This window comes from Perca fluviatilis, chromosome 5 (genome assembly GCF_010015445.1).
Source record: "Perca fluviatilis chromosome 5, GENO_Pfluv_1.0, whole genome shotgun sequence".
Lineage (NCBI taxonomy): Eukaryota > Metazoa > Chordata > Actinopteri > Perciformes > Percidae > Perca > Perca fluviatilis.
The window spans coordinates 41,683,595-41,711,094 of NC_053116.1; the positions used below are offsets into that span (position 1 = coordinate 41,683,595).

General features: G+C 46.4%; 1 protein-coding gene across 2 annotated transcripts in view; it reads right to left on the reverse strand.

The window, feature by feature from the left end:
* LOC120558615 overlaps positions 1-23,752 on the reverse strand; it is a 411,267-nt gene extending 387,515 nt beyond the window's left edge. The window contains exon 1 of one of the 2 annotated variants that reach the window (XM_039799676.1): positions 23,682-23,752. The gene's annotated coding sequence lies outside the window, so the exon portion shown is untranslated. Of the gene's footprint in view, positions 1-23,677 lie in introns of both variants that reach the window. The other variant, XM_039799675.1, reaches the window with a different exon arrangement.
* Between the last annotated feature and the right edge of the window lie 3,748 nt (positions 23,753-27,500).

The window sequence follows — 27,500 nt, forward strand, 5'->3', positions numbered from 1 at the left end:
AAAGTTTCAATTTCTTTCCAAATGCTAAAAATGTAACAAAACATCCCAAATTCAATGAGAGTAGCGATCCGATCTGTTGTTGTCCTTGTGAAGCCCGTTGCACTGGAATCACCCGTCTGTGTTATTTTTGGTTAATTAAAGTCAGGAAGTTGTGAAGAAACGCTTATTTCTGATATAGACATTTAGAAAATGGGTCAAATGAACCAAAGAACACACAAGGGTTAATGGACAGGACAGCAGAAGACAGGAAATGGAGAGAGAGAGGGGACGCAGAAAAGAGCCGCTGGTCGGACTCCGAACCCTGGGCCGCTGTGGTAAGGACTGGGCCTAGTATGTGGAGGTGCACGTCTACCAGGTGAGCAACCAGGGCGCACCCTAACAGAACTCTTGTTCCGTTGGTTTGTGGGTCCAGTCCATCACAGTCTCACTGCCAGCAGCGCCAAAACCCAACGCCCGCTCAGGTGACACCGCTTTGGTCTGGTGGGACTCGGGCGCCCACTTTCAGACGCTTCTGGTCGGGACTTTCGGCGTCACTTTCAGAACACTCGGTCCGCAGTGATTCGGGCGCCACTTTCAGACGCTTCTGGTCGGGACTCCGGCGCCACTTTAGACGCTGTGGGTCGGACTCCTCCCGCCCCTTTCAGACGCCTGTTCAGGACTCGGCGCCACTTTCAGACGCTGTGGGTCGGGACTCGGCGCCACTTTCAGACGCTCTTTGGCCAAGACTCTCGGCGCCTACTTTCAGACGCTGTGGGTCGGGACTTCCGGCGCCACTTTCAGACGCTCTGGGTCAGGACCGATTTGTCATTTTTTCAATGTGCAGGGTAAAACCACTTAGTTATGCTTAGGGAGAGATGGTGGGGTAAGGGTTGGGATCCGTGTTCCGTTGCAGGATCCCGGTGATCCCGGAATCCCGTGAGATCAACGTATCTTGTGTGTTGTAATATTCAACCTGAATGATCTATAGCCAGCATTTGTTTTGTGTTTATAATCAACGCCTGGAGCATCTCTCCCTCTCTTTCATTATCCATCCATCTTTCATCGCCACTGACTCCATTCTCTCCTCGTCTCCCCCTCTCTCCCTCTCTCTCTCTGTCTCTCTCCTCTCTCTTCCTTCCTCTCTCTCTGTCTCTCTCTCTGTCTGGTCTCTCTCTCTCTCTCTGTCTCTCTCCCCCCTGTCTCTCTCTGTCCGCTCTCTCCCTCTCTCTCCCTCTCTCCCTCTCCCTCTCTCTCTCTCTCTCTCTCTCTCTGTCGCTCTCTCTCTCTCCCTCTCTCTCCCTCTCTATCTCTCCTTCCCCTCTCTCTCCCCTCTCTCTCTCTCTGTCTCTCTCCCCTTCTCCTCTCTCCTCCCTCTATCTTCTCTCTCTCTCTCTCCCTCTCTCTCTCTCTCTCTCCCCTCTCCTCCCTCCTCCCTCTCCCTCCCTCCCCTCCCTCCCTCTCTCTCTCTCCCCTCCTGAACTCTTCCAACTGGTGGCTTTGTCTTTGTCAAGCACAATGCCGGTGGCGGATCTCTGCGGCTGAGTTTGAAGCTGACCTCGGCGTCATGCTATCAAGCTCAGCCCGTAGTCCAGTGCTCCTGCGGAGGAGGCAGGTTTGGCGGTGGAGAGGTGGTTGGGTTCAGCAGCTTTAAGTCTGTTCTCGCATGAACGAGCTTTATCGCTATCTTTCTGACAGTAACCGCTTAAAGTCAGCGAGGTGGTGGAGAACGTGAAAACTAAAGACACTTTCACTCCCCGTTTCTCCTCATTGGTTAATAGTCCGCCATAAGGGTAACCATCTCAATGCTCCTCCGCTCATCAAAATGAATGTTATAAAAGAGTTGTCCCGCTTCTTGGACAACTCTCACCGGAGCAAAATGGTGTCTTTGGCTGCAAATCCCGCGAGTTGAAGCATCGCTTCGGTGAAGTCACCGGAGACAGGTGTACATGATTCTCGCCAAAGACACAACAAGTGATCTGAACCTGTCCTTTTTAAAGTGGAGGGTTTTACTTATATGGTTTTGCCTCATCGGAAACAATGAAATGTTTTGATGTGGAGCGGAGGGCATTTGATCTGTTTCTGCCCGGTGAGGGGGCGGCGGCGCGCCGGGGGGCTGCAGCTGGCGGGATCCGGCCAGCGACCGAGGCGCCGTTGGCGGGGGCGTGCCTCCTGCCGTCCCGGTGGTTGATGGAGATGTACCGGCGGATCTACCGGCACCGGTGGTCGCGCCGATGGGGGCGTTTCTGCCGGTGGCGGAGGATTTGCCGGGAACGGTGGCCCAGGGTGCTCCGGTGGCCCAGGGTGCTCCGGTGGCCCAGGGTGCTCCGGTGGTCGTGATTTCCGCCTTAACTGATGGCCCCTCTACTTCAGGTGATGAGGCACTGAGTAGGCCTACACTAAATCAGATCACTGATCAGAGTAAAACTAATGAGTGTGTGAACACAGTAGGCCTAGAGATGAGTGAAAACGTGTCAGTGATTTTGGATCTGCTGGTGGATGACGAGGAGATGTCTGATGAGGAAGTGCTGAAAATTGCGCAGAAGAGGAAATTAATAGATTCTGTGCCAAATCGCTCAAAAGTTAAGAAAACAAGCAGAGTATTAAACTCTCCACCGGAGTCAGAAAGTGATTTTATTATGACTCAGGAGGACCAGCTGATCACTCATCAGACTCCTTATCTGCCAGCTGACATTAAAAAGCTTCTGGAGAGCACTAAGGGAGCCAGGCTGCCCGTAGTAGAGGAGCACTTCCCTGATCTCAGGCTGTTCATCCAGTCAGCTCGGCCTCTCACCAGGAAGTCGGGTGAAGAAGTGCTCACAGATCAGGAAATCTTCCGTCTAAGGAAACTTATAGTTAAAGTAAAAGCACAACTCATCACTGATGATGATGAATGTTGACCATGTGTTCTTTCTATACTTACTGTCGTGTATTTCTACTGTTGTTTTTTCTCTCTCTCCATCTATGTGTGATTTTAACATTGGGATTTTAAACCTGAACGGAGCCAGAGCTGATTTTAAGAGAGCTGCTCTTTTTAAGCTCATGGAGATAAGGAAGTTGGATGTGATGTTTTTACAGGAAACCCACAGCACCACAGATATTGAATGTGACTGGAGGAGGGCTTTTAATGGGGAGGTGATTTTAAGCCATAAGTCCAGTCTGAGTGGAGGGGTGGGGGTCTTATTTGCCAGGAGTTTTTTACCAGTTTCTTTTGATGTGGATGAGATTGTGCCAGGTGTTTTGTTGAAGGTCACAGCTCAATATGAAAAGGTGAAGTTAGTGTTTTTAAATGTCTACGCGCCAACCAATGGGGTGGATAGGGTAGCATTTTTAAACATTTTATCTGATGCCATTGAAGCTTGTGGGGATGAGTATATGTTTTTATGGGGGGATTTTAACTGTACGGTTGATCCAACCCTGGATAGGAATCATCCTGAACCTCATCCTGCATCGTCCCACAGGATCAGACAGCTAGTGGAAACACATGAGCTGTCTGACCTGTGGAGGGGTTTTAATAGTGACCATAGGCAGTACACCTGGAGTCACTCAAGAGACAATGTTTTATCCCTGGCTAGATTAGATCGCCTCTATTGTTTTAAACACCATTTTAATATCTTTAAAAGGTGTGTTATTCAGCCTGTGGGTTTTTCTGACCACTGTCTTGTCTCCTGCTCTGTTTTTATAAAAAATGTTCGTTTAAAGAGCGCCTATTGGCATTTTAACTCAGTTCTTTTGAATGACCAGGCTTTTAAGTCTGCTTTTAAGTTGTTTTGGTCTTCCCACAGAGAGAGCAGGCCTGCTTTTACCTGCATTCAGCAGTGGTGGGACTTTGGCAAGGTTCAGATAAAACAACTTTGTCAGCAGTTCACTCGTAATGTCACTGGAGAGTTGTCTCGATCAATGAAGGATCTGGAGAGACAGGTAGAAGAATTGCAGTCTTTAGCAGCTTCTACAGGAGATCGAGGGCACTTAGTTTCCCTCAAGTCCAAACAGTCGGCTATAGCCAACCTGCTGGGCGTTTCAGCACAGGGAGCTCTGGTCAGGTCGAGGTTTATGAACATCTCACAGATGGATGCTCTCTCTAAGTTCTTCTTTGGGCTGGAGAAGAAAAATGGACAAAGGAAGATCATTAATTCTTTACGTACGGGTAGCGGCTCTGACGTCTCAGATTCGTCTGAGATCAGGAAGTTTGCTGCCGGTTTCTATAGAGACCTCTTTAAGTGTGAGTGGTCAGATAATCCAGATGTGTACAGCAGCTTCTTCAGTGGTCTCCCTCAGGTAAGCCCGGAGGAAAACTCCCAGCCGGCAGCAGAGTTGACTATGCAGGAGCTGACCACAGCTATGGGGAGTTTGCAGAGCGGCAAAGCTCCGGGGATGGATGGCCTTCCTGTGGACTTTTTTAAGTCTTTTTGGTCCATCTTAGGACAGGACCTGCTCGAGGTGCTGAACGACAGTCTCCTGAAAGGTAGACTTCCTCTGAGCTGCAGGAGGGCCGTCATCACCCTGCTGCCTAAGAAGGGAGACCTGAATGAGCTGAAGAACTGGAGACCGGTCTCGCTGCTGTGCACGGATTATAAAATCCTGTCCAAAGCTCTGGCCCTTAGATTGAGGGAGGTGATGGCGTCCATTATCCACCCTGACCAGACTTACTGTGTGCCCGGCAGGCTCATAAGTGACAATGTCACTTTAATTCGTGATGTTTTGGACCTCTCTAGTTCATTGGCTGTTGAAACTGGTCTTATTTCCATAGACCAGGAGAAGGCTTTTGACCGGGTTGAACACCAGTACCTGTGGCAGACTCTGGCTGCTTTTGGGTTCAACCCTGGCTTTATAGCCATGATCCAGGTTCTCTACAGTGACATTGCGAGTGTTCTTAAGATAAATGGCAGGCTGGGTGCTCCCTTTAATATCAGGAGGGGGGTAAGGCAGGGCTGCTCTCTCTCAGGGATGTTATTTTCATTATCCTTCGAGCCTCTGCTCCACAAACTAAGGAGCAAGTTGAATGGTGTGTGTTTCCCTCAGTGTCCTATCTCTTTTAAGTTTTCTGTTTATGCAGATGATTTAATTGTTTTGATAAACTCACAAAAAGATATTGATGTTTTACAAGATATTGTTAAAGATTTTGGTTTTATTTCATCTGCAAGAGTGAACTGGGGGAAGAGTGAGGCTGTGATGGTGGGGGAGAGTTTGGGGGATCGGCTCAGGCTGCCAGGTGCTTTGGTCTGGAAAAAGGGAGGACTGAAGTACCTTGGAGTTTTCTTGGGGGATGAGACCTATGTTCAAAATAATTGGGACAATGTTTTGGAGACTGTTAAAGGTCGGCTCAATAGATGGAAGTGGCTATTGCCAAAGATGTCCTTCCGAGGCCGCGTCCTTGTTTTAAATAATTTGGTCTCATCCTCCTTGTGGCATCGAATGGCCTGCGTTGACCCCCCGGCCTCTCGCCTGTCCCAGGTACAGAGGCTTTTGGTGGATTTTTTTTGGGATCGAATGCACTGGGTCCCACAGAGCGTCCTGTTCCTCCCTAAAGAGGAGGGAGGGCAAGGACTGGTACATCTGGCAAGCAGAGGTGCTGCGTTCCGCCTCCAGTTTTTGCAGAGGATGCTCACTGGACCGATAGATGTTTTGTGGAGGCCTTTATCCCGCTGTATTCTGCAGCGTTTTAACGGACTCGGCCTGGATTTTAATTTGTTTTTAATGGACACTAACAATGTGAGCACGTTGTCTCTGCCGGGTTTTTATAGAAGTGTTTTTATTGTGTGGAATCTGCTGAGGAGACAGAGGGCGGAGCAGGCAGTCTCTCTGCACTGGCTCCTGCAGGAGCCTGTGCTGTTTGGGACGGTGCTGGACTGTCCTGGCTGGGGAGGAGCAACTCTGTCCAGGGTGCTGAGAACTGCCAGGATTTCTACTCTGGGTCAGGTGGTGGAGCTGGCTGGGCCTCGGCTGGATGACCCCGTCCATCTGGCTGCTCGACTTGGTCTCAGGTCGGTCCGGGTCACAGGGCAACTTCTGGAGTACTGGAGACACAAGCTGGTTGGTCATGAATGGTCCCTCCTAGACTCCTTCAGTGATGGGTCACTGCTGCCGAACGATAACGACCCGTATCCTTCCCTGGTTTTGCTCCCGGATTATAAAGCCTGTGGGGGCCCTCTGTTAGAGCCGGTGCGTGCCGTCTCTTTGGAGGATGCCTCAGGAAAAGGTTTTTATGGTCTTATGGTAAAGACACTGAATAAGAACAAGCTGAATGGACAGACTGACACTCCATGGAGGAGTCATCTTGGTCTGAATACGAGTTTTAGACCTGCATGGAGGGCTCTCTATAAACCTCCACTGTCTAAAAGACATGCAGACTTGCAGTGGAGGATCCTTCATGGGATTCTTGCAGTGAACTCTTTTGTGTCCATTATCAATACTGCTGTTGAGGACAAATGACTGAGAGAGACAATATTTCACTGTTTTTCTGAGTGTCAGCGTCTTTCTACTGTGATTTTGTTTTTACAAACTGTTTTTATCAAATGTGGGGAAGCTTTCAGCAAACAGGTTATTATCTGTGGTTTTAATTACAGTCGCCATCACAAGCACAAGTGTCAGGTTCTGAATTTTGTTTTGGGTCAGGCCAAGATGGCGATGTGAGCCGGAGGAGGAAGGTGGAGGATGATCTAAATGTTGAAGCTCTCCTTGTGTGTGTAAATGCAATTAAATCCAGACTGCTGGTGGATTTTAGTTTTTATAAAGCTGCTGGAGACCTGAATTTGTTCCAGCAGGTCTGGGGGTTTCACCAGGTTCTCTGTTCTGTCTCCGAAGAGAAACTGACATTTGGAGATGTGCTCATGTAGTTCATTTATTTTGAACATGTGTTCTGATGTAATTTATTGAGGCTTGAAATAGAGCGGCAAATAAAGCTGTTTTCAAAAATCAAAAAATCTCTCTGTCTCTGTCTCTGTCTCTGTCTCTCTCTCTCTCCCTCTCTGTCTCTCTCTCTCTCTCGCTCTGTCTCTCTCTCTGTCTCTGTCTCTCTGTCTCTGTCTCTGTCTCTTTCTCTCTCCCTCTCCCTCTCTGTCTCTGTCTCTCCTCTGTCTCTGTCTCTCTCTCTCTCTCTCCGCCTGCCCTCTGTCTCCTCTCTCTCTGTCCTGTCCTGTCTCTCTGTCTCTGTCTCTCCGCCTGTCTCTTTTTGTCTCTTCTCTCTTGTCTCTCTCCCTCTGTCTCTCTCTCTCTGTCTCCCTGTCTCTCTGTCTCGTCTGTCTCTCGTCTCTGTCTCTGTCTCTCTCTCGCTCTGTCTCCTCTCTGTCTCTGTCTCTCTCTCTGTCTCTGTCTCTCTCTCGCTCTGTCTCTCTCTCTCTCTCTGTCTCTCTGTCTCTCTCTGTCTCTGTCTCTCTCTCTCTGTCTCTGTCTCTCGCTCTGTCTCTCTCTCTCGACCTGTCTCTCACTGTCTCTCTCTCTCTGTGTGAGCGGATGCGTGAGTGAGTGTGCAGAGTGAGTCTCAGGAGCGTGTGAGTTTCTATCTTTGTTTTTCTCTTTATTTTGGGTTTTGTATGTGTTTATTTGGTTGTTTGGTGGTTAATTATTAGTTGGTGGAGGGTTTAGTTCGGGTAGTTTGGTTGTCAGCCGGGTATAATGCCCGTGGCTGGCGGCCATGCGGTGCTAGAGAAGCTAACACGCCGACATGCGGTGAGGATTTCCCCCCCCATGCATGTGGGCTGTTGAGTGGAGGAGGCCAGCTATGCTGTCGGGGAGGTAGTGGGGTTTGACAGCGTGCTGTCGGCCTCCCGTATGAACAGGGCCGTGGTGATTTTCCTGGATGATGTGGTGAAGGTTGACACTGTGGTGGAGAAAGGTGTTGTGATCCGGGATACTTTCACCCCGGTTCTCCCGCTGGTGAGCCCGGCTAAACGGATCACCGTTTCAAACGCTCCTCCGTTCATTAAAACTGACGATTTGGCCAGAGAGCTGTCGCGGTACGGCCAGCTGATGTCTCCCATTAAAATGGTTCCGCTCGGGTGCAAGTCACCAAAACTCAGGCACGTAATGTGTCACAGAAGACAAGTCTTCATGATTTTAAAGGACAACGCGGCGGATCTAAATTTAACGTTCAGTTTTAAAGTTGACGGCTTCACTTATGTTGTGTTTGCAACGTCGGATACGATGAAGTGTTTTGGATGCGGGGAGGAGGGTCATTTGGTCCGCGTTTTCCGCCGCCGATGGGCCGGGCGTGGCGGACGGCGCGCCCCGGTCCCGATGGGCGGGTGGTTCGGCCGATCGGGCGCAGAGCCGCCTCGGGGGCTCAGACTCAGGTTGCGCCTCCCGGGGGCTGACTCAGACTCGGCAGGTGTGCAACAGAGTGCAGAAACTGCACAGGTTACAGAAACAGACACGCAGGAAAAAGAGGGAAATGTTGAACATAGTGAGAGAGTAAACGAAGGCCATGACCAGTCTAATGACAAACCAGACAATAACAAACAGACAGGGAAAAAGAAAGGCAGTGCTAAAGGAAAAGGCTGCAGTCAGGAGGTTATTAATGTGGCTGATGTTGATTTGGCTGAAAATCTGTCTGAAGAGATGGAGATCATTAAAGGTTCCAGCAAAAGAAAGAGCAGTGCTCACAAGGAGCAGAGTGAGTCAAAAGCTAAGAAGCTGCTGGAGGATCTGAGTGATGAGGATGAGGATGATGAGGAGGAATGTGAGTGGACTGCATCCCAAGCAGAAGAGTTAACTATTTATCCTCTGGATAAAATTAAGAAGTTCCTGCAGGACACTAAAGGGATCAAGGCAGTTAAGACCGAGCAGTTCTTCCCTGATCTCAGAGGGTTCATCAGGTCTGTGGCCTGGCTCAGGACAGATACAGAAGGGTTCACTAAACAAGAGGGTTACCGCCTCAAGAAACTGGTCACCAAAGTCAGAGCTCAGCTGATTGAGGATGATGATTAGGTGTAATATGTTTCTCCACATACATGTTGTGTGTGTTTTTGTTTTTGCTTTTTCCTTTTTAATGGCGGAACTAAAAATTGGATCTTTAAACATTAACGGAGCAAGAAGCGATGTTAAGAGAGCTTCTCTTTTTAAACTGATGGAGCTCAAAGCTCTTGATGTTATTTTTTTGCAAGAGACTCACAGTAATGTGGAGAATGAGAGTGAGTGGAGGAAGCAGTGGCCGGGGGAGGTTATTCTCAGCCATAAGGCCTCTAACAGTGGGGGGGTCGGGGTGCTCTTCTCTAAGGGCTTTCGGCCCTGCTCCTTTAGTGTGGAGGAGATCATGTGTGGGCATATCATAAAAATTAAGGTTCAGTATGAAAATGTAAACCTTATTTTTATAAATGTGTATGCTCCAGTTCTGGCCGTTGAACGAATGACATTTTTAAACCTTTTGTGTGATGTCATTCAGGATTGTACTGATGATTTTTTGTTTTTGGGAGGTGATTTTAACTGCACAGAGAACCCCACTTTAGACCGTAACCACCTGGAGCCTCATCCTGCCTCCTCAGCCCGACTCAGGCGTCTGATGGAGGGCTGTGAGCTGAAGGATGTGTGGAGAGGGTTTCACCTGAACGCCAGGCAGTACACCTGGAGTCACTCCAGAGACAACATGTTGTCTTTGGCCAGGCTGGACAGGTTTTATTGTTTTAAACACCATTTTGGTGTTTTTAAGCAGTGTGTAATTACTCCTGTTGGTTTTAGTGACCATTGTCTTGTCCAGTGCTTTGTTTATATTCAAAATGTAAAATTGCACAGCGCATATTGGCACTTTAATACTGGACTTTTAAACGATAACTCTTTTAAAGAGGGGTTTGCGGTGTGTGGGGTATACACCAGAGCCAAAAGTCCAGTTTCCCATCGTGCAGCAGTGGTGGGATATTGGGAAGGTTCAGGTGAAACTTTTTTGTCAGCAATATACCGCAATGTCACCGCAACATTACCAGGTCTCTTCAAGACCTGGAGATTGACGTAGTGGAGTTACAGGAGTTGGTGGATTCCACAGGAAATCAAGGGCATGTTGAAGCTCTTAAAGTCAAAAGGCTGCTTTAGCCAACCTGTTGGGCATCACAGCACAGGGGGCTCTGGTCCGCTGCCGCTTCATGAACGCCTCCCAGATGGATGCCCCCTCGCAGTTCTTCTTTGGTCTGGAGCGGAAGAACGGGCAGAGAAAGATCATCCACTCCCTTCGCTCCGCAGATGGAGGTACGATCACGGGGACGCCTGAGATCAGGAGGTATGCCACCTCGTTCTACAAAGACCTGTTCAGAGAGGAGTATGTGGAGGACGCTGAGTCAGCTGCTCCTTTCTACGATGGCCTTCCTCAGGTGGGAGCTGATAACAACACCGTGCTGGACGACCATCTGTCCCTGAACGAGCTGCATGTGGCTCTGATGAGCCTGGGGAACGGGAAGGCACCAGGCATCGACGGGCTGCCTGTGGATTTTTATAAGACCTTCTGGCCCGTGGTTGGAGAGGATCTGCTGGAGGTGTTCCAGGACAGCCTGACAGAGGAAGCGTCTGCCGCTGAGCTGCAGAAGGGCAGTCATCACCCTGCGCCGGAGCAGGGAGAGATCTGCAGGAGATAAAGAACTGGAGACCTGTTTCTCTGCTGTGTGGGGACTACAAGATCCTGTCCAAGGCTCTCGCTTCTCGGCTTCGGGAGGTGATGAGTGAAGTGGTTCATATCGACCAGACCTACTGTGTGCCCGGCAGGTTAATGAGTGATAATATCACTCTAGTTCGGCATGTTTTGGACGTCTCTAGCTCACTGGCTATGGATACTGGTCTTATTTCCATAGACCAGGAAAAGGCTTTTGACCGGGTTGAACATCAGTACTTGTGGCACACGCTCAATGCTTTTGGTTTCAGCCCAGGTTTCATAGCTAAGATTCGGGTACTGTACCGTGACATTGCGAGTATATTGAAGGTTAATGGTGGTTTGGCTGCACCTTTTAATGTGCAGAGAGGGGTCCGGCAGGGATGCTCTCTGTCGGGGATGCTTTATTCCCTGGCTATTGAGCCTCTGCTTCATAAACTCAGGAATGAACTTTTGGGTGTCTATTTCCCTGGGTGTGCTTCAGCTGTTAAACTTTCAGCTTATGCTGACGATGTCGTGATTGTTTTAAATAAACAAGCAGATATCAATACTTTGGTAGCGAATGTGAGTGTTTTTTAATACCATCTCTTCGCGGTTAAGGTTGTTGCTAAGAGTGAAGCGGTGGTGGTGGGGGCTGGGTTGCAGGGTACTCTATCTCTCCCAGGAGGAGGGCTAACATGGAAGAAAGGAGGGATAAAGTATTTGGGAGTGTTTTGGGTGAGGACTGTGTGTTGGAAAAAAACTGGGATAATGCTCTGGAGAAGATAGAAGGCCGGTTAAAGAAATGGAAGTGGCTCTTACCGAGCATGTCCTACAGAGGGAGGACTCTGGTTATTAACAATCTGCTGGCTTCCTCTCTGTGGCATAAACTGTCTTGTGTGGACCCCCCTTCTAATTTGCTTGCTAAAATTCAAGCTGTTTTAGTTCATTTCTTTTGGGACAAGCTGCACTGGATTCCCCAGTCTGTTCTGTTCCTTCCACTGGAAGAAGGAGGACAAGGACTGGTACATTTGGCCAGCAGGGGCGCTGCTTTCCGCCTGCAGTTCCTCCAGAGGCTGCTCTATGGCCCTAAGGACCTGGTCTGGAGACCTCTGGCCCACTGGGTGCTGAACAGTTTTAAAGGTTTTAGATTAACGGATTCGCTGTTCCTGATGGACGCCAGGAAGCTGAGTGTCCAGTTTTTACCTCCTTTCTATCGAGGCTTGTTCACCGTGTGGAAGCTGGTGGTCAAGGAGAGACGGCTGCAAGGAGACTCCCTACACTGGCTGCTGCAGGAGCCGGTGGTCTACGGGGACCGGCTGGATTACCCCTGCTGGGCTGGTTCAGCCATCACGGACACGTTCTGCAGAGCACGGGTGCTCACCCTGGGGACGGTGGTGGACATCACAGGACATAAACTAGACAATGCTGCTGCTTTGGCAGCTGTTCTGGGGGTGAGATCCGTCAGGATCATCACCAAACTGTTGGACTACTGGAAGCACAAACTGACCGGACATGAATCCATCATGTTGGAGCAATATACTGGTGGTCTGACCACACCTCAGACTGAGGACTCCTTCCCTGATTTATGTGTCCGTCCATGTCTGGATCACTATGTTGGTCGTTTTTTAAATGTAAAGCACTGCATTTTAGACATGAAGGAGGTGAAAGGGAAGGGTTTTTATAAACTGATGGTGCTGTGCTTAAATAAGAGTAAGCTCCACCAACGGGTTGACACACCGTGGCGAGGGCATCTGGGTTGGGCGGCTGATGTCCAGCCTGCGTGGAGGAGTTTATATAAGCCCCCGTTAACAAAGAGAGTAGCTGACCTTCAGTGGAGAGTGCTACACGGGATAGTGGCAGTCAATAAGTTCCTGTCTGTCATTAGTCCTGGTGCTAGTGATAAATGTCCTTACTGTGATGAGACAGAAACTGTGTTTCATTGTTTCTGTGAGTGTGCGCCGCCCTCCATTGTTCTTACTGCTGGATAAGCTGTTCAGTAAGGTAGGGGGAGGTCTTTTCTAAAAACATGTTCATCCTTGGGTTCAGGTACAGTAGGTTTGCTAAATATAAATGTCAGTTGTTGAATTTCATCCTGGGCCAATCAAAGATGGCGGTGTATGTGAGTAGGAAGAGGAAGGTAGATGACTCTGTTGATGTTAATGTAAATCTCCTGTTTGCTCGGATGGTGAAAGCCAGAATCAGGATTGATTTTAATTATTATGCAGAGATGAAGGATGTGGATGAGTTCAGGGTGATCTGGGCCCATGGGGATGTGTTGTGCTCTGTAGAAGGAGACCAGCTCCTCTTCTCTCAGGAGCTGATGTCATGTAGTTGAGTGTTTATGTCTGTATGTATTTATTGGCCTGTTGAACAGTTTTTTGTTGTTGTAAATAACAGGAGGGAACATTGATTAAATAAAGTTCCTTTAAAAATCAAAAATCTCTGTCTCTGTCTCTCTCTCGCTCTGTCTCTCTCTCTCTCTCTCTCTGTCTCTCTCTCTGTCTCTGTCTGTCTCTCTCTCTGTCTCTCTCTCTGTCTCTCTCTCTGTCTCTCTCTCTCTGTCTCTGTCTCTGTCTCGTCTCTGTCTCTCTCTCTGCTCTGTCTCTCTCTGTCTCTCTCTCTGTGCTTCTCTGCATGTCTCTCTCTGTCTACCTCTTATCTATATCTGCTTCTTTTTTTATTATGCGTGATTTTGCTTGAGTTGAGAGCGTGGTGTTGAGTGAGCTGTGGGGATTGTAGGTTTTTTTACTTTTTTTTTTCCTTTGTTGATATTTTCATTTTTTTTTGTTTGGTTTTACGGTTGTAGGTCACTTTATCTTTTATTTGTAGTACGTTTGGTGTTTAGTTTTAGGGTTTTTTGTTTGTATCATGTGAATGGGTCGGGTTCTCCTCGCTCACCAGGGAAACATGGCATCAAGATCTGTCCTAGTTTCCCGTGCGCGTGGAGGACATTAGTCTAGCTGTGGGGGGAGAAGGTCGGGCACGGTAATATTATGTGGGTTTCCGGATGAACGAGCGGCACCGTGGTCATCTTCCTGGACCGGAGGAGAAGGTGAACCAAGTCATCGAGGCGGGCATCACCGTGTGTGAAATGTTTGTTCAGGTACTACCGCTCACTCAACCGGCCACCAAGGTGGTCCGGTCCAACGTCCCACCGTTCATCTCTGATGGCTTCCTCAGCAGAGAGTTGTCCAGACACGGGAAGATAGTCTCCCCCGTTAGAAAGATCCTGTCTGGATGTAAATCTCCATTGCTGAAGCACGTGGTGTCTCACCGTAGACAGCTCTATATGATACTGAACCATCGGACGAGGAGTTGAACCTCCGGTTCCATGTTAAAGTAGATGATTATGAATACGTGATTTTGCAACGTCATCAGGGATGAAATGTTTTGGTTGTGGAGAGGTGGGCCACACGCGGTGAGGGCCTGCCCGAGAGCAGAGGTGATCCGAATCCTCCCGGTCCGGGAGGGGCAGCTGGTGCCGAGGGGGTCCGCCCCCGCTCCCGGGGGTACGGGGGAGGGCGAGGATGCCCAGCGGTCCGCTGCCGGGGCGGCAGACCCCCCACCGTGTGGGGGCTGCTGCCCCGGGGCCGGCTACCGCCTCCGAGCGGCCGATGGCGCTCCGCCGCTACACAGCGGCGTGCCCGATGCCGTGTCTGACCCGGACGCACCGGGTGAGTAGTACTGTAAATACACCGGGTGTTAGTGTGGATGGTGTGAGTGAGAGTGTGAGTGGAGATGAGAGTAGTTTAGTGGGTGAGGAGAAAGAAACAGAAAAAGAAAAAAAACAAACAGGTGAAGGGGTGTCTGGGGAACGGACAGGTGAGCTCAGGGACACACAGGGGGGACAGTCTGGGGAGACAGGTGAGGTCAGGGACACACAGGGGGGACAGTCTGGGGAGAGAGGGGAGCTCAGGGACACACAGGGGGGACAGTCTGGGGAGAGAGGGGGAGCTCAGGGACACACAGGGGGGACAGTCTGGGGAGAGAGGGGAGCTCAGGGACACACAGGGGGGACAGTCTGGGGAGACAGGTGAGCTCAGGGACACACAGGGGGGACAGTCTGGGGAGAGAGGGGAGCTCAGGGACACACAGGGGGGACAGTCTGGGGAGAGAGGGGAGGTACAGACTGAGGAGGGAATGAAAGCGGTGGGGGAGCAAAGTGTTAGGTGGAGTGAACAGGTAGAGGAGGAGGTGCTGGAGGAGGAGGTGGTGCTGGAGGAGGTGGTGCTGGAGGAGGAGGTGGTGCTGGAGGAGGTGGTGCTGGGGAGGAGGAGGTGGTGCTGGAGGAGGAGGTGCTGGAGGAAGTAGTGATGGAGGGAGTAGAGGCTGTAGTTAAATCCAAACTACCTGTAAAACGCAGACGGAAGACTACCAGTGCCTCCAGTGAGGCTAAGGCGAGCCGAGTGAGTGAGGAGAGTGTGAGGAAGGTGTGTACGGATGGTAGTGAGAGTGATGAAGGTGTGTCTGATGAAAGTGAAGTTCCTAATTATAGCAGCAGTCAACAGAGGAAGTTTTATACTGCTGAGGAAATTAAATGTTTCCTAAAACAAACAAAAAATCAGCAAGGTGTAAAAGTAGAAGAGTTTTTTCCCGATTTGGTTCTTTTCTGCTCCTCCGTTAGATTTCACAACAGCCGGAAGGAGGTTTCTGAAATCACAGTCCAAGAGGGTTTTAGATTGAAAAAACTTGTGCTTAAAGTTAAAAAACAACTACGTCTAGATGATGAAATACGCTCCAATGTTGATTAATTTATTGTTTATTGTTGTTGCTTTTAACATTTCATTTATTATGGATGTTTTTAAAGTTGGGAGTTTGAACGTAAATGGAGCTAGGAATGTCATTAAAAGAGCCAGCATTTATGAAACCATGAGAATGAAACACATTGATGTTTTATTTTTACAAGAAACTCACAGTGACAGCAGCAACGAGGCCGACTGGAGGAGAGAATGGGAAGGGGAAGCCATCCTGAGCCATGGCTCCTCTCTGAGTGGAGGAGTGGGCTTCCTCTTCTCCAGAGTTTTCTCTCCGGTCTCACTGGAGGTCCGGCATTTTATCGAGGGGAGGCTGCTTTTAGTCAGAGCTCAGTTTGATCATTTTACGGCTGTTTTTATTAACCTGTATGCCCCAACAACCGGTGCAGAGAGAAAGATCTTTTTAGAAAAGGTAGGTGGGGTTTTAAATGATTGTGCATCGGAGGATTTTTTATTCTTGGGTGGGGATTTTAACTGTACTGCAAATGCTCTTTTAGATCGTAACCATGCAGAGCCGCATCCAGCTTCCCAGCATGCTCTGGGGCGGCTGGTCTCCACCTATGGCCTGGTGGATGTATGGAGAAGGATGCATGCAGACTGCCGACAGTACACATGGTCCCACCTCAGAGAGAGTAGGATCTCCTCAGCCAGACTTGATCGTATTTATTGTTTTAAACAACATTTTAATATTTTTAAAGTGTGTAATATTGTTCCTGCTGTTTTTACTGATCACTCTTTGGTTTTATGTCATGTTTTTATAAGAGATGTGAAACCGAAAAGTGCCTATTGGCATTTTAACTCGGTTTTAACTTTTGACAAAAATTTTAGAGAGGTCCTTATTTATTTTGGGATATTTTTAGACAGAGAAAGGGTGATTTTAGCAGTCTTAGGCAGTGGTGGGACCATGATAAGACGGAAATTAAGCTTTTATGTCAACAGCACACCCTCAACGTCACATTGACATCACCAGATCTATGCAGGACCTGGAGAGTGATATAGTGGAACTAGAGAAGTGAGTCCACAGGAGATCGAGGACATTTTGAAGTCCTCAAAATCAAAAAGCTAGCGTTAGCAGACCTGCTGGACGTTAAAGTACAGGGTGCACTGGTCAGGTCCCGATTCCAGACCATCTCGGAGATGGATGCTCCCTCTAGCTTCTTCTTCGGCCTGGAGAGGAAGAATGGGCAGAGGCGGGTAATCCACACACTGCTCTCAGACGCAGGGCAGGAGATCATGGAGCCGAGGCAGATCAGAAGGCGAGCTGTAGAGTTTTACTCCTCTCTGTACTCTAGTGAGTACGAGGAGCAGGAGGCTCTACAGGAGGAGTTCCTGAGTGGGCTACCTCAGGTCTCTGAGGAGACCAACTCCTGTCTTGAGGCGCCCATTCAACTGCAGGAGGTCCACGCTGCCCTGCAGAGTATGCAGGGGAGACGTGCCCCAGGCATTGATGGCCTCACAGTCGAGTTTTTTAAAGCCTTCTGGGACATCTTTGCACACGATATTTTAGATGTTTTTAATGAAAGTCTGGCACAGCAGAGAAAGCACAGCTTCCTCTGGAAAGTAATGGGGAGGTTTGGGTTCAGCGCTGGTTTCATAGCCAAGATCCAGGTGTTGTACAGTGAGGTTGAGAGTGTGCTGAAGTTTAACGGCAGTCTGTGTGCTCCTTTTAGAGTGTGTAGAGGCGTCCGGCAGGGCTGTGCTCTGTCCGGGATGCTCTACGCACTCTCCCTAGAACCCCTCCTCTGCAGACTACGCCACAACATTGAGGGTCTGATTTTACCTGCTTTTAGTGACAACATGGTTTTATCGGCTTATGCTGATGACGTCATTGTTTTTATTAAAGGCCAGCATGAGTTGGACATTTTAGAAAACACTGTTTTGGGTTTTAATATTTTATCTGCAGCGAGGGTGAACTGGCAAAAAAGTGTAGCCCTCGCTGTTGGTGAATGGCATGACGGTCTCCCGGTTCTCCCCCAGGACCTGGTCTGGGAAAGGGACGGTTTTAAATATCTCGGTCTGTTCCTCGGTACTGAGGTCGTGGTGCGGAGAAACTGGGAGACCGTCATGGAAAAAATTGACAATAAAATGAACAAATGGAAGTGGCTACTCCCTCAGATGTCTTATAGAGGTCGAGTTTTAGTTCTGAATAATCTGGTTGCATCCCTTTTGTGGCACCGTTTAGCTTGTGTGGACCCCCCGTCAGGTCTACTAGCTCAGATACAGCGAAAAATGGTGGATTTTTTTTGGGGGGGTCTACACTGGGTGCCACAGGGGGTGCTGTTTTTACCAAGAGAGGAGGGGGGACAGGGCCTTGTCCACCTGGCCAGCAGAACGGCCACTTTCAGGCTTCAGTTTATACAAAAGTTTTTGACAGGGCCGCCTGACTTGGTGTGGAGGAACGTGACCAGCTGTATCCTCAGACATGTGAGTAAACTGGGGCTGGATGCTGCTCTGTTCTTAACTGATCCTAAATTTTTAAAGTTAAGTGGGTTTCCTCCTTTTTATCAGGGCGTTTTTAAATCGTGGGCCCTTTTTAACTGTACGTTGAATGATAGGTCTGACTCTCTGCACTGGTTGTTGAAGGAGCCGCTGGTCAACGGGAGCAGACTGGACATCTGCAGCGGGGTGCCCGGGCTGCTGGCAGCCCTGAACCGATCCAGGACCCTGAGCCTGCAGCAGCTGGTTGAGGAAGCAGGGCCTGGACTATCGGGGGCCGGGGCTCTGGGCTCTCTCCTGGGTCTGACCTCCATCCGGGTCGCACAACGAATCCTCAACCTATGGACCCAGAAGCTGAGTGGGAGAGAGAGGAGGCTCCTCATGGAGTACAGACCCGTTCCCAGAGGTCTACATGAGCCCAGAGTTTGGAGAGGAGACCGGCCCCCTGCTAGCTGTCAGTAGCCCGGGCAAGCTCACCCTGCACGGAGCAGACAAAGGGACACTTTACCAGAACTGTGTGAAAGCCATCAATAAAAAAGGACTGAGTGGCAGACCCCCCACTGTCTGGAATGACAGGTTGGGGGGGGGACATCCTTGTCCCCAGTGGAGGGTTTTATACAAGCCTCCCCTCAAAAAACGGACCGCTGACCTCCAGTGGAGGATTCTACATGGTGCTGTCGCCTCCAATGCTTTTATCTCTGTTCTTAACCCGACTGGTCTTAGCCAGTGCCTGTTCTGTAACCTGCGAGAGACTGTCTACCACATGTTCACTGAGTGTAAGAGACTCACTGAGTTCTTCTCTCTTTTAACTTTGGTTTTTAGTCTTTTTAACGTAGTTTTTACTGAGAGGATTTTTATTATGGGAGCTGTGTATAAAAAGGCACAAAAAGATAAATGGCAGCTCCTGAACTACCTTTCAGGTGAAGCCAAAATGGCGATTTATATTACCAGAAAGAACAGGGTGGAGAACAGGGAGGGGCAGGAGGCCAGGGCAGTCTGGCTCTGTAGCATCAGGGCCAGACTCTGGTTAGAGTTTAGATTTTATAAACATATCGGAGACATTGATGCTTTTAAAATACGTTGGTGTTTTAATGACATTGTTTGTTCGGTGGTTGATGATGAGCTGGTTTTTGCACAAGTTTTTATCGGATAATATTCTGTCTTTAAATACAACTACTGAGATTTTATTGCATTAGCACTTTATTTATTTGTGAACCTGCACAAATTATAATTATGTAAATAAAGTGTTTTGTAAAAATCAAAAATCTCTCTGTCTCTCTCTCGCTCTGTCTCTCTCTGTCTCTCTCTCTGTCTCTCTCTCTCTGTCTCTGTCTCTCTCTCTCTGTCTCTGTCTCTCTCTCTGTCTCTCTCTCTCTCTCTCTGTCTCTCTCTCTCTGTCTCTGTCTCTCTCTCTCTGTCTCTGTCTCTCTCTCTGTCTCTCTCTCGCTCTGTCTCTCTCTCTGTCTCTCTCTCTCTCGCTCTGTCTCTGTCTCTCTCTCTCTGTCTCTGTCTCTGTCTCTGTCTCTCTCTCTCTGTCTCTGTCTCTCTCTCTGTCTCTCTCGCTCTGTCTCTCTCTCTGTCTCTCTCTCTCTCTCTCTCTCTCTCTGTCTCTGTCTCTGTCTCTCTCTCTCTCTCACGTAAATCCTCGTACCACAGCGCATGAGTGAACATCTTGTGCATGCGCAGAACGGATCGTGCAGGTGGAACGGATCAGGTACTGTCATGATTGTGTGTTTCTGTTGTTAATATTTCCTGTTTTATTTTGAAATCTGTTTTCTTCCTTAGGGTCAAGTTTTACTTCCTGTCTTTAGTTTTCCCGTCCCTTGTGATTGTCTTATGTGTTTCACCTGTTGGACCACCTGTGCCTTGTTTGCTCGTTACCTCCTGGATTTAGTCTCGGTCTTTCCTGTCTCTTGTCAGCTCATTGTGTTTTCTGGGTCCGAGTGCTGTGTATTAGTCTGCCTGTTTTTGTCTCTGTGTTGCTAATTCCCGTTGTTACTATTCTTTGTTTCTTCGTTTTTTGGATAACCTTGCTTGCTGTTTTTGGACACCTTTTGTTGTTTGGATTTTTTGTTTAATATATATTCAATCTCATCACATCGCCGGCCATTTCAGCATTTGGGTCCCACATCCTCTAGCGTTATTGCAGCAACTTTATTTATATAGGCCTAGTACAGGTCATACACAAAGGCAATTCAAAGTGCTTTAGAAATGAGCAGTATTGTGTATTTATTAAAACAAACAAACATATAATTATGTGTAAAATAATGAAAATAATTAGTTACAAAATGGAGAGAAATGTTACGTTTTAAATTAGAATGGACAAAAACGGTATAACTACTTACTTTGCGCAAACATGTCGGCTCTCAATGTGTGTAAGAGGGTTCTTGAGTGTGTGATTATTTTCTTATCCAAGAACAAATCATAAATAAGAAAACGTTGGATCTTCAAAACAGAATCTTCATGAAAAGTGCGTAAGTGGGGTTGAAGAACACATTTGTTCTTAGGAACATTTGGTGAATGAGGTCCAGTGGATGGAATTAAACTAACGCACATAAAGTGTAACAATAACCATATTTGTGTGTGTGTGTGTGTGTGTGTGTGTGTGTGTGTGTGTGTGTGTGTGTGTGTGTGTGTGTGTGTGTGTGTGTGTGTTTCTATCAAAGCTAAGGAAGTACACCTCAACATGTTACATAACATATACCCTACAAATCACCTCGTTGCTAGATTTGCCGACATTGACTCTTCTTGTACATTTTGTAAACAGAATATTGAAACAATATCTCACCTTCATTTATTGTGAAATATCCAAAAGATTTTGGACAGATTTTCTTACTTTTTAGAAGCCACTAACTTTATCTAATACTATAATGTTAAATATATCATCTGTTTCTACGATAATTCAGGAAATGGTGCTCTTGGGTATCTAATTCATTTCATCATTCTGTATGCCACATTTTATATTCACAAGCAGACATTTTATAATTCATCTCCTAATTTTGTACCTTTTCTCATAGAATTTAAATCTCTACTTAGATCGTTGGATAACAAAAGAAGTATTACAATTGTGGAAATTGTAAAGCTTTTTTTCCGTGAAACCTCTGACTAATTCCAAATTTATGTTTTCATCTACCTTTTTTATTTATTTTTATGTAATGATTCTTATTCTTCTTTATAATGTTACTGATTATTGGTAATGTTGTCGTTTGTTATTTTAGAGAGAAATACCAAAATAAAGAACAATCAAACTGACCCAAAGTCCCCAGTTTGTGTGAGTGATGTCATGGCGTCCTCTGGTGACATCATCAGGAACTACAAGTAGAGCGCCACCAGACATATTCACACATTAAAACATCTTTACAGATTTTATTAGTTTCATTACTATGTTTTTATCTTACACACTTACCCCACTTTTTAAATTACATTTTATGTATTCATTTGGTAATACTATATCCCTTTATATTACTCATTTTGATTAAAAATAAATATATTATTTTAATTAATTATTAACATTTGGCCATAGTCACTCTCTGCCAGGAGAGAAATCTCTGACAAGTCCCAGCTCCACCTGTCAGGAAGCAGCCAGGAAGGGCTGCAACAGGAGCAGATTTTCACAATAAAATGACATTTGGACTGCTATGTTGATTCTCTGTCACTGACTGAAAGATGTAAAGACTGTAGACACTGACTACTCATTACACAAGCTGAATATGTTTCCTAAAATATGAAATCCATCCTCCCTCTATCTTCTTTCCTCACTGATACCAACAGTGAAATCTTTAACACCAACATATTAATGTGAGAGGGAATCAAACCTCCAACAGACACAATCAAACAGCTTTTCTGTCACATTGATGACATGTTACTGCAGTAAAAGTACTAATAGAACATTGATGACATGTTACTGCAATAAAAGTACTAATAGAACATTGATGACATGTTACTGCAGTAAAAGTACTAATAGAACATTGATGACATGTTACTGCAGTAAAAGTACTAATAGCACATTGATGACATGTTACTGCAATAAAAGTACTAATAGAACATTGATGACATGTTACTGCAGTAAAAGTACTAATAGCACATTGATGACATGTTACTGCAATAAAAGTACTAATAGAACATTGATGACATGTTACTGCAGTAAAAGTACTAATAGCACATTGATGACATGTTACTGCAATAAAAGTACTAATAGAACATTGATGACATGTTACTGCAGTAAAAGTACTAATAGCACATTGATGACATGTTACTGCAATAAAAGTACTAATAGCACATTGATGACATGTTACTGCAGTAAAAGTACTAATAGCACATTGATGACATGTTACTGCAGTAAAAGTACTAATAGCACATTGATGACATGTTACTGCAGTAAAAGTACTAATAGCACATTGATGACATGTTAATGCAGTAAAAGTACTAATAGCACATTGATGACATGTTACTGCAGTAAAAGTACTAATAGCACATTGATGACATGCAGTAAATGTACTAATAGCACTAGGGGTGACCCCGAATAGTCGAAGATTCGATGCATCGATATGCGGAGCCTGATTCGACCACCAATCTCACAGTCGGATCTTCGCGGGTGTTATTATGAAACGAGGATCATACCATTTTGGCAATATGGGGGTGCTCAATGTCTAATTTCACACAGAACTACTGGTTTTGTACGGTTATATTAAGTTATATACAGTCTTTAATTATGATAATGCTGTAAAAAAAAAAACATGAAAAGAAAGAAAGAAAAGTTCAATAAATATTTTTTACGTGTGTGTGTGTCTGTGTGTGTGTGTGTGTGTGTGTGTGTGTGTGTGTGTGTGTAAATCCAACCACCCCTGTGAAAGATTTAAGTTTCACTTTCCCTGATCCGCGACAGACGAGGAGCATCAGACGAGGAGATTAACGTTACTTAACAATGTTTGGAAAAAGAAAATCTAAAGTGTGGATGCACTTTCAAATGGTAAAAGATGATCCAAAAAAAGTAAAAGGCAAGTCTTGCCAACAGCTCATGTCCTACCACTCGTCAACAACAAACATGGCTTTCCACTTAAAACGGGTACGTTTATTACCAATAAAGACGTTTCACTTTTTCATTTATAATGGCGCTTTTAATTTACGAATAGCAATATCATATGTTGGGACTTAAAATATGTTAGTCTTTTTTCTAGATCCACCCACAGTATCAGACTGACGACAGCAGTTCAGCTAGTACTAGTAGTAGTAGTAGTAGTACCGGAGCTGCGCCAAAACTAACTCAAAGAAAGCTAGATTTGAGACCACCATTGCCCGAGAAAAGGAAAAGAGAAATCCCGGACAAAATTGCAGAGTTTATTTCGCTTCACAATGAGGCCAGTGAATGTTGTCGACGGTGAAGGTTATAAAGAATTAATGCGCACACTTGAGCCAGGATACACAGTTCCCAAAACAGAGACGGTTATGCATGCGGCGGCTGCGAAATACGCGTCCATACGCGCCTGCGGTTTACATGTTACCCTCCTGCTGACTAGTGTCGTGCCCCTCCCAACCCATTTACACACACACACACACACACACACACACACACACACACACACACACACACACACACACACGCACACACGATTCGACTATCAGTCGACTATAGAAAGATTCGTCAATTCTGATTCGAATGTGTAAATCCTTAGTCGGGGACACCCCTAAATAGCACATTGATGACATGTTACTGCAGTAAAAGTACTAATAGCACATTGATGACATGTTACTGCAGTAAAAGTACTAATAGCACATTGATGACATGTTAATGCAGTAAAAGTACTAATAGCACATTGATGACATGTTACTGCAGTAAAAGTACTAATAACACAGTCTGAAGTTACAGCAGCTGGCTGAGCAGATAACTAACGTAGAGAAAACAGACAGACTCTCTGCTCCCTGAACTCAACACAATATGAAGATGAAAAAGTGAAAGACTTACGTACTGGACTGCTCTGATTGGAGGGTTTCTCACGCTGCAGCTGGACCTGGAAGACCTCTGGGACACCGAGACATCTTATCGGGTGTAAAAGTTAAACAGAAAGACCACAAACACTCTTGCAGTAACTTTATGCTTTTATTGTGAAAAGAAACAGAACTCAAAACATAACATGACACAAGTCAACGGCATTTCCACAATTTCATGATCACAGCTTCCATCTTTAAATGACTGAAGGTGGAAGAAGTTTACTCCCAAATAGGCCCATCATCCAACCTAGCCGTGGGCAACAGACACTAGCCAGGATGTCCTGATACTATGACACAATACTGTAGCCTGTCAGACAAGGTATTCACAGCAAGTAACATCTCCAAACCAAGCCTCAGCCTCCAAATAAAAATAAAAAGTGTACAATGTCATTACATCTGCATTGAAAATAAAATGAAAATGATGAAATGTCACTGGCTACAGAAACCCCAAATTTAATATTTTGTAAATGTCATATTGCACTTTTGATTCATATTAAGGCTGTGAAATGATGAAAATGACAAGGCCCTAACAATGTTGTCTGTGACGCTTTCACAAACAACCACAACCACCAGGTCTTTGCCAGTTCCACAATAGTAAACGCAAATAAGAAAGAACTGCACTCTGATGGAAGACAGACAGGAAGTTTTACATTTTTTAAAGTTTTAAATTGTTTGGTTAAACTTTTGTTTAAATTTGGTGAATTATTTAGCCCCCTTCCCTGTTTGTTAGCACGTTTAGAGTGGTACCAATGCATTCCTGATGTTTTCCCATTAAATTTAATACCATAGTCTTCATCCTAGCAGCAAACTGAGCTCACTACAACCTCTCCAAGTGAAATCGCGGTCAACCCGCGATTCATTTCTAACGCGTTTAATGTTTCAAATTAACCTAAAAGAAATAATTAAACAAATTTGACAGCACTAAATGGCACGATCATTTCATAATCATGATGCGCAGCCATGTTGATAGCTGACTATGCAATTTGCTAGTAATAAAGGCAGCCTATCATAATGTGTCCTGCTCCTAGACCTTACCAGTACCTCTTGCTGATGTAAAGTTAACTCTGCTGTCTGTCCCTCATCAGGACCAGGCTGTGGATGCTCAGGCTCAGCTTCCACTCGGTCCTCTACACTCTGGCTAAGTGATGCAGTGCTGCTTTTGTCGTCACGGACTACAACATTACTGCTGCTGCTTTTGCTGCATCAGTTTCGAGAGACTTGACCCTCTTCTTTTCTTTGAATTTTTCCCATCCACCTTTCTCCCTACCAGGGGCGGATCTGGTGGGTGAAAGGAAAGCCCCTGCTGCCACCCCAGTTGGCAGCAATGAATTAAAAGTTATGGCCATTTTGACAATTTACGAGCCTGAATCTCCGATGTCCGACTGCATTGAATGCAGCACGAGATGACGCCAGAGTGGCAAGAGACTGATATGTTTGGAAAACTGACTGACAATTTCCACCGGTTGTGGAACTGCTGTGGAGTCATTAGGTTTCCATTAAAGTCAGTGTCTGTGTTTCCACTGACTGCAGAACGGCTGCGTCCCAGCTCCGGCGGTCCCCAGCCCTCCGGAGCAGATAGGCAGAGCTTCAATTTTTGCCGGACGAGCAATCAGCACAGGGCAGATAGTGTGGGACAGGAAGTCGAGCACAGAAACAAAATAAACATCAGGTTAATTTACAAAATAAAATCCACCGGGCTCATGGTGGATCATGTTTCCCTGCACTACAGCATGAACACACAGCTCAGAGCTGTTCCCCTCTACTCCTCTGGATGGAAACTAACTGGTGGTGGTTTGGTGGTTCTATTGTACGTGATTTCGCGAGATCTCGTGAGATCTCGCGTCAGATGTCAGTCATGCCCTTTTGATGTATACCCTCCTGTTTTTACCTCTTATGAGTTTCTCATAATGTCAGCATGGCCGTGCCGCAACAAATCCGGACCTGGCTTCAACAACTCCAAATGATGTAGTGAGAACTTAACGGTGCTCTAAGTGATGTTGGGTGACGTTACTTCTTGTTGACGTTCAAAGTATTTTCAAAGAAAAGAAAGACTAGCTCGCCCCTCCCTCCTCCTCATCCCGTCCCCTCCCTACTGTGCTTCAGCGCACTATCATTCCCCCTGCTCTGGTGTTTCCCCCTCTCATTCCCCCTGCTCTGGTGTTTCCTTCTCTCATTCCCCTCCTCTGGTATTCCCCCTCTCATTCCTCCTGCTCTGGTATTCCCCTCTCATTCCTCCTGCTCCGGTATTCCCCTCTCATTCCTCCTGCTCTGGTATTCCCCCTCTCATTCCTCCTGCTCTGGTGTTCCCCCTCTCATTCCCCCTGTCCCTGTTTGTTTTTAATTCTTGCAGAGCGTCTATTCTGCGACAGATCCCTCCTCCATCTTCACTCCTCTATTAATGTAACGGCTGCCATTTTAAACACGTGGTTTACATTGTGAAACAGAACTAATTAAGTTTGGGCAATGAAAATACTTAGTCATGGTAATAAAACACCAGGGATCAGATTAAAATGAGTCACGTAAAACATCTACAATGCGTCTGTAGCTGCGCCTCAGACTCCGTTAAAGTGACCTTTGACTTGTAGTTTCACACAACAGGAAGCCTGATCTCCTGGGTGAAATCCTGAGTTTGTTTGATGCTCTATCCAGCGGTGATTTTAGACCCTTTTTAGGGGAGCTCAAGCCCCAATTACTGGTTCAAAGAAACAGGTGTAATATCCTGTGATGCTGTTGTCGATGCTATGCACCTGTAACCCAGTCAAGGAAAGTTTTATTTTCCTTTATATTTTACACCTTGTGGAAAACTCCCTGCTAGACTGATGAGCCTACGTCACTCCTTGGACTCACGCATTTGTGCATTATTGAGAATGTAAGTGCACAATTTTATGTCCATGCTGGTTTTGCCTGTATCTTTGTTTGTGTAGTCAACATGACTGACATGACTGAGTATTTTTCATTATTATAGTTCAGGATAGCATGCTCATGTCTACTGTAATGCTAGGAACTTACTGCAAAATATATCATTCAGAAACAATAATTAATACTTTTATTCATGGATGCATGTTCGTACAGTGTTCATGTTAAATACAATCCTGCCGAGGATTAGTCTAACTGTTGCACTTGCAATAGTGTTGCTGGTTTAATTGTTGAAGCACATTTCACCAGCCATTCGCTGGTCTATCACATGACTATTGGACTTGAAAGGGGTGATATAATGCAAAACCGATTTTACCCTGTCATATTTGAATAACGACAGTTCAGTGGGTAAAAAGGACATACATAGAAGCTCAAAATCCCATTGACACCCCTTTACTATGAAAATCTCATATTTTGATCTCAACAAAGCTAGTTGCTTACGCAAGCATCTCAAAATCCGGAACCTTAAGAGAACAGTCACGCCCCAACATTTACATAGGCTACACAACTGACCTGAGATCAGGTAGTCTTCTGAATCTAGGTCACGCAGATCTCTGCTATTCCATTACAAAATTCACTTCTGAAACTTTTTTATGCGAGAAATCAACCATGTAAAGCTCAGATATGGGCCGTTTTACAAAAATGGATGGCTAATTGCAAATTTTGTCCGACTGTGGGTCGGAATTAAAGCTGTGAGCTCCTTTACGGCTGGCAGCCATACCCGCGCAGAGTCACCAGTAACACCGCTAATGGACCACTAAACGCTGGTGCTCTGACAGAGCTCCAGGGCCTGCAGCTCCCCTCTTCCTGCTAGCTAAATGCCCGGTGTGTGTGAGTGAGAGCACGGTCAGCGAGCTTGTTACACCAGCAATCTGTTACCA